Source organism: Bubalus bubalis, chromosome X (assembly GCF_019923935.1).
Source record: "Bubalus bubalis isolate 160015118507 breed Murrah chromosome X, NDDB_SH_1, whole genome shotgun sequence".
In the NCBI taxonomy this organism is placed as follows: domain Eukaryota; kingdom Metazoa; phylum Chordata; class Mammalia; order Artiodactyla; family Bovidae; genus Bubalus; species Bubalus bubalis.
In genome coordinates, this window is record NC_059181.1 from 45,178,480 (window position 1) to 45,185,840 (window position 7,361).

A 7,361-nucleotide genomic window follows, 5' to 3' on the forward strand; every position below is an offset into this window, starting at 1 on the left:
TTTAAGTCTCTGCACAAACACATGAAGTAAAAGCATTTGCATGGAATTTGTACTGGCATTTAACATAATTGGTCTTGGACTCCCTTATTTGTACTTGTTCTCCACTCCTCTTGTTCATTTTGCTCAAATGTTACCTTATCAGAAAGGTCTTCTCTCACACCTTATCTAAAACAGCACCCATCCCCTACTACCATCCCTGTCACTTGCTATTTTATCCGTTCTGTTTTTCTTCTTACCACCTGAAACATTATAGATTTTATTTATTTATTGTCTGTCTCTTCCAACCTGAAGGTAAGTTTCATGAGAGCGCAGTCTTTGTTTCATTAATTGCTATACCCTCCACACCTAAGACAGGGCCTGGCACATGGTAGGTCTTTGATAAATAACTGTTGAACTAATAAGTGAATCCTAGTGGATAATTTACACACTCACTCATATATGGATAAACTGAGCGACTTTACATTAGACTATGAAGGATCTGATCGCAGTTAACAAGCTTGAATTAGCATTAGCTACTTCAATGTAGCTAATTGAAGTGAAAGTGAAAGTAGCTCAGTTGTGTCCGACTCTTTGAGACCCCATGGACTGAAGCCTACCAGGCTTGTCCGTCCATGGGATTTTCCAGGCAAGAGTACTGGAGTGGGGTGCCATTGCCTTCTCCAGGGGATCTTCCTGACCCAGGGATCAAACCCTGGTCTCCTGCATTGCAGGCAGACGCTTTACCCTCTGAGCCACCAGGGAAGCCCCATATAGAGTCCAACAAATAGAGATGACTTTCAACTAATGGGGCAATTACTAAAATTACTACTATTTCCAACTAATGGGGCAATTACTAAAACAGACCATGCATTATGGCACAAAGAAAATCTCAATAAATTCCAAAAGGATAATATCAGATAGGCTCAATCTTTCACTACATGCAGTAAAATTAGACATTAACAACAAAGAATAGGGACTTCCCTGGTGGTCCAGTGGCTAAGACTCTGCACCCCTAATGCAGGGAGCCCGGGTTCAATCCCTGGGCAGGGAACTAGATCCCACATGCTACAATGAAGATCAAAGATCCTGCATGCCACAACTAAGACCTAGCCCAGTCAAATAAATAAATATATTTTTATAAACAACAACAAAGAATAGACAAAAGGAGCTATGCACTAAGAAACTATAAATAATTTTTAAATTGCTAAATTATTCAATTTAAAGAGGAAGTAAAAACTGAAATTATGAAATATTTATGATTCAAGACCAAAGAAACCATTATGACAAAATCTGTAGGATGAATATTTGCACTCACCCTTTTCTTCCCAGAGAAAAATCACCATTGTGAATTTCATAAAATTAATTCCAGCCTCTCAAATTTTATATTTAAATTTTTGAATAATGATTAGAAGGATTAAAACAAACTGATAAGATGGATTAAAACAAACTGATAAGACCAAATTGAAGAAAATAACAATTGGAAACATTCTTCATATATTTTTTTTCCATGTAAGTCAGCTATATTAACAAAGTGTTGAGTAGGAAATATCTTTAGGGACTCTGCATCAAGATGACAAAATATATATTTGTAAATTTACATCATAACTGAAAGTAACTGATATATTTTTATTGCCCTAAGTATTTAACCTCTCACTTTAAAGTATGAAAAAAATTGCATTGGTACTGTCCAGTTGAATTAAATTTTACTCTATATGGATGAAACCCATAATTATTTACTTTCCAGTATTTCCGGGATGAATGCATTCATAACTCAATTCATGATGCCAAATCTACAGAGCAATTTCCTCAACTTAGTGAGTGGAAAATTATTGATTCATAATTCCCTAATTTCTCAAGCACCATCAGCCATATCCAACTCTTTGCGACCCCATGGACTGTAGCCTGCCAGGCTCCTCTGTCCATGGAATTCCCCAGACAGGAATCCTGGAGTGGGTTGCCATTTCCTTCTCTAGGGAGACCTTTCCGATCGAGAGATCAAACCCAGGTCTCCCAAATTCCTGGCAGATTGTTTACCATCTGAGCCACCAGGGAAGCCCTTTTCAAACACCATAACTTCTCCTAATCTTACATTACCTCATTGTAAACTTCCCTAAACAGCCCATAGGCATTCTTCATCATAGTGCTCAAAACAAGAGCAAAGTAAAATTTATGCTCTCCTTTGATATCACTTAATCCTTATTCTCCCAGTAGGAAAAGATGGAAAAGCTTATTCACTGGTCAATAATTACTTCTATATTCTGTGTACCCTTAACTAGGATTTGACACCTCTTTTAGGGTACACCAGTCACAGGACTTTTTATCTTCATGAGAGGGCTATTCCTAATTTTTCCTGTGATGAAATGACCTTTGAATAGTCTGAGTAAATAATCCTTTAAATTAGGGTGGAAAAAAAAGGTAGATAAAAGGCATATACCAGGAAAGTTAAATATAGCACAGCCTGTTTTCTAAGAAGAAAAGCAGCCAATAAGAATAGCTGCATGGGCATCATTTATTCTGCAGCACTTTCTGGGGTTTTGATACTGTGTGCTTCAGGAGGACGATACACCAGTATGCTCTATAACTCATCCATCTCCTTGGCAGGCTTTAGCACTTTCGAGACTATACATTTCTGTTTGATGTACTCTAAGTCCTCAATTTAACTCATACTTGTCTTTTATTCAACACTCCTTTGAAATAAAATCTCCACCTTCTCTCCTTAACTAAATCTCACCTACCTTTCTAAGTACAGGTTAAATCTCACCTCCTTGAACCTTTTTCTCATCTTACCCCAGGAATCACTGTCTTTGCTGAATTCTGAAATCACTTCTTAGGGGCAATGAATGCACTGTGAGCAAGTCACCAGGAGGAACACAAAGATAAGACATTGTCCCTTTACCTCATTCATGCTCACCTTGCCCATTCCTATCTATTTAGACAAATGAAGTGAAAGGGCATTCCTATCTATTTAGGCAAATGAAATGAAAGAAAAATATACCATGGTAGAAGAAACACTGCCAGTAATTAACTGCCTGAGAATTTAGAGAAGGGAGAAATCATCAAGCCCTGAGGTAGTTTGAAAAAGGTATGCCAAGAAGACACTGGAACTATGGCTAAGGGAATGGGCAGAATTTATATAGATGTAAAAGAGGGCATTATAAGTGGACAAGACAGAAGTAAATGGAGAATTGAGATAGGAAGAAAAAAAAAAAAGCTATGTTTCAGGAGCAGGAAATAGGAAAAACTCTGAACACTGTTCTTTCATGTGCCTGATCCTATGCCTCGCCATAGTAGTTGCTCAGAATGCATCATTGAGTGAACAGAGAAAGGTGATAATATTTTTACCAATAATAATCTGCTATTCAGTTAATACGTGAACAGAAGATAGCTTTGTGTGAAGGAAGTATGAGAGCATTAAATTGCCACAAACATGAAATGTTAGCTTGTTATCATATCTCACTGATAGGCAGTATTATTAAGATAAATTAAAGGGATTTAACCTTTAAAATTTTAGTTGAAATGAATAATAAAATATAAATATCATTGAAATAATTAACATTGCTAATGGTTGTTCTCTATATTTGATGGTCCAAGATACCAATATTAAAGCCAAATATCTATAAAACTCTATGCAGTGTATTTCAGCATACTTCATTTTTATTAGAAGTGGTGATCTTTTTGATTTTTGAAAGCTCTTCTTTGGAGAGACTACTTCATCTTGTCTCTACAAATAAGAACTTATGTACTCAATTAACCACTGATGGGACTTGTTGTTTCTGTGAGAGCAATAAGTGACTACAAGAAGAACACATCCACTAATGGTTTGCAGAACCATCATTCCACAGTTGTTTGAGGCATTATCACAAGGTCCTTGAGTGAAAGGTTTTTCTTCTGCTGAAATCTGTAACATGTATCAGCAAGGGCTGGGATAGCTGCTGTGGACCTGTGGGGCTCGCTCCCTCATGCTTGTCTTTGAGCAACAAACCGATCGCATCAAATCTTTTTTTCTCCCTAAGTGTCAGACAAGTGACTCAGTTTTGAAAAACCTAACCATCTAGTGGCTTAATTTCATTAACAGAATAAACTAGTGTGTGCTATGTGAGTGTGCAATACATATGTGTTATGGATGCAGGAGCTGAGATGGTGGTTTACAAACTATAAAAATTCATATTTAAAAACAAAACATGGGACTTCCCTGGTGGTCCAGTGGCTAAGATTCTGAGCTCTCAATGCAGGGAGTCTGGTTTCCATCCTAGCTCAGCGAAGTAGATCCCACATGCTACAACAAAAGACCCTGCATACTGCAATGAAGACTGAAGATCTCACATGCCACAACTAAGACCTGGCACAGCCAAATCAATCAATCAATAACTTTTTTAATAAAAAATAAAACCAAGAAAACTAGATTTCAGGGAACATAAACTAATATGTCCAAACTATGATTGCCTGTGGAGAAGATGTCACGTTTTCCTCCATTTAAAGGCATCTTTGATGAGGTCAGTTTCTTCCCTCCCACGAGTAACTTTTTGTGGCCCTTACATAACAACACAGAGACGAATAAGAAAGTTTGATATTAGATGAAAGAGATGAGAAGAGAATTATTTCTCACTAAGGAAGAGGAAAGCTCTTGTCATACAGTTGAACAAATGAACTGAAGTGTTTTGTTGAGTTAAACACAGGGTTAGTTAATTCACACAAAGGTACCTGGAAACATAAAAAGTTTTTAAGAGATGTCATCCTCAAGGAGTACTTATGAGAGAGAAAAAAATGCAAGTGAAATTAAGTTGGAAGAGAAAATTAATACATACAATTGCAACAATAGACCAGCTAATGTCGGTCTTAAAACTCAGTTATGAGAACTGTATAAAAGCTGAACACGCCTTAATTAATACAAGTGAAAATGAAGAGACTCGCGTTCTGCCCCTAAATGTACAAAGAGCCACCTAGTGAAGAGCATGCTCCAAACAGTACAGAAATAGAGATGGGCAGGGTGCAAAGTTTATAACTTCCCCCTCACAGCTGATCATCCTTAAACACATTGTGTTCTGAATTCAAAGTAGGCATAAGATAAGAAAACCCTCGTAGATCCTGTTCTAGATACATCTCTCTTTATCTCTTTTCACAAAGGCCAGCACTGTCCAGAATCTCAGAATTTTCCAGGTCTCTGAAAACATGATAAGGAGGAAACAATTTTGCTTTGACAGTCAAGTGACATCTATATAACTCTTTATGTCAATTTTTCTCCAGTTGTGGAAAGACAATCAATTTTAAATGAAGCCATAATTCTAGCATTCATGGTCCTTTTTTTCCTTCTAAGTTTTTGGCTTGGATCAGTTACCCAGCTTTAAATGACATGAGTTTCAGTGCCACAGCCCTTGATCTGTCCTCCCACACTCCTCAGATCACAAGGCCAAGAGTACAAGTAGCTGCCCAGAGCAAATAGCTCCTGCATGTTTCCTCACACATCCCCAAATCCCATGGAAACCAGGCCAAAAGGATCTAAGAAACTACAAGAGAGGGCATTTTAAAACAATCTAACAAAACAGGTACCTTTTCTTATCTATGTTACCACCATTGTGCTTGTGCTCATGAAAGTGGTGAGGGGATGAGGAAAGGCCTTATTTTCTATGTTGGTTATTGGCAACGTAGTTTAAGGGATTCCCCCCCAACAACAAAACACACAATTGAAAGTGGAAAGTCCTTCAATAGAGGGCCAATTGTGATCTTTAGTTTTAAGTGTCAACTTGACTGAATTAAGGGACTCCCCGATAGCTGGCAAAGCATTATTTCTGGGTGTGTCTGTGAGAGTGTTTCTGGAAGAGATTGGCATTCAGATCAGTAGACTAAATAAAATTCCCCTCACTGAGGCAGGTGGGCAGCATCCAACCCATTGAAGGCCTGAGTGGAACACAAAGGGGGATGAAGGGCAAGTTCACTCTGTCAACTTGAGTTAAGACACCCATCCTCTCCTGCCCTTGATGCTGGTACTCAGGCCTTTAGAGTCAGAATGAATTATACCACTAAGTTTCCTGGTTCTCTAGCTTGCAGGCAGCATATCAGGAACTTCTCAGCTTCCATAATTGCATGCACCAATTCCTATGATATCTATTTCTCCAGCCAATTCCTATGATATCTATCTATTTACCTGTCTATCCTACTGGTTCTGTTTCTCTGCTGCTGCTGCTGCTAAGTCACTTCAGTCGTTTCTGACTCTGTGTAACCCCATAGACGGCAGCCCACCAGTCTCCCCCGTCCCTGGGATTCTCCAGGCAAGAACACTGGAGTGGGTTGCCATTTTCTTCTCCAATGCATGAAAGTGAAGTCTCTCAGTCATGCCCAACTCTTAGCGACCCCATGGACTGCAGCCTACAAGGCTCCTCCGTCCATGGGATTTTCCAGGCAAGAACACTGGAGTAGGTTGTCATTGCCTTCTCCTCTGTTTCTCTGAAGAATCCTAAATAATACACCAATGCTTTTGTGGGATATAGAAGGCATGGTTTTTTATATCACCTGGTGATATACTTTTAGAAGATTAACCCCAAACTTCCAAGGTATAAAATGATAGCAGGAAGGAATGGCTGACTTCAAGTTTTTAAAATTTCCATAGGGAAGACATAGAAACTCACCATAGACTTTTATAAAATATCAATTATTAGATAGTACATTCTGACAGTAAACCTCAAATTCATCTTCTGAAAACCTGAGCTTAAGAGTGATTAGCCATAGGACTTGGAAATGTGGGAACAGAACTTCACTGAAGAGTCAAAAATCAAACTTGTCGAGAACAAAATCTCTCTTTCCCAACCCTAAACAATTTCCCTCCAAGACAGAACTAACACAATATCCTTAAAGGAGAAAATTAGAATATGAAGGGCAAAATCTCTAAAAGGAATTTCCTGCTTTCACACCAAGACTCTGCTGACTACATTGACGGTGTGCAGAAAACAAAAATGGGAGTCCTTTGGGTTGATTGGGCAGAGGCACATGGAGTACCAGTCTGGGAAAATAGCAGCCCTACTTATGGACCAAAGACTGAGCACACCCAGTAGAAATATAAGCATAGCTGGCATTGACCAAGGTCATACCCCACATTGGCTACTTCATACTAGCATTTGATCATTTAACTCTCATGGAAACTATCTGAAAGAGATATTTTAATTTCCATCTTAAAATGAGGGGACAGAGGCATCAAGAGACTAACCGTCAAGCTAACTTTAGAGGTTAACACAACTAGCAAATGACAGAGTCAGGAGTCAGCCCATATCTTTCTGACTCCTCCCTTTAAGCAACTCTACCTTGTTGATACTGACTCTTCACTCCCGGGGCTTTACAGCCTCTTCTTTCACAGACATTCAAAAACAATGCCATGCTTAACTCATTCAGCA

At 38.6% G+C, this 7,361-nt stretch overlaps 1 non-coding gene across 1 annotated transcript; it reads left to right on the plus strand.

The window, feature by feature from the left end:
• The first annotated feature begins 957 nt into the window (after nucleotides 1-957).
• TRNAR-CCU lies at nucleotides 958-1,030 on the plus strand. The gene has a single exon. It is a non-coding gene; the product is annotated as a tRNA-Arg (tRNA).
• Nucleotides 1,031-7,361: the final 6,331 nt, after the last annotated feature.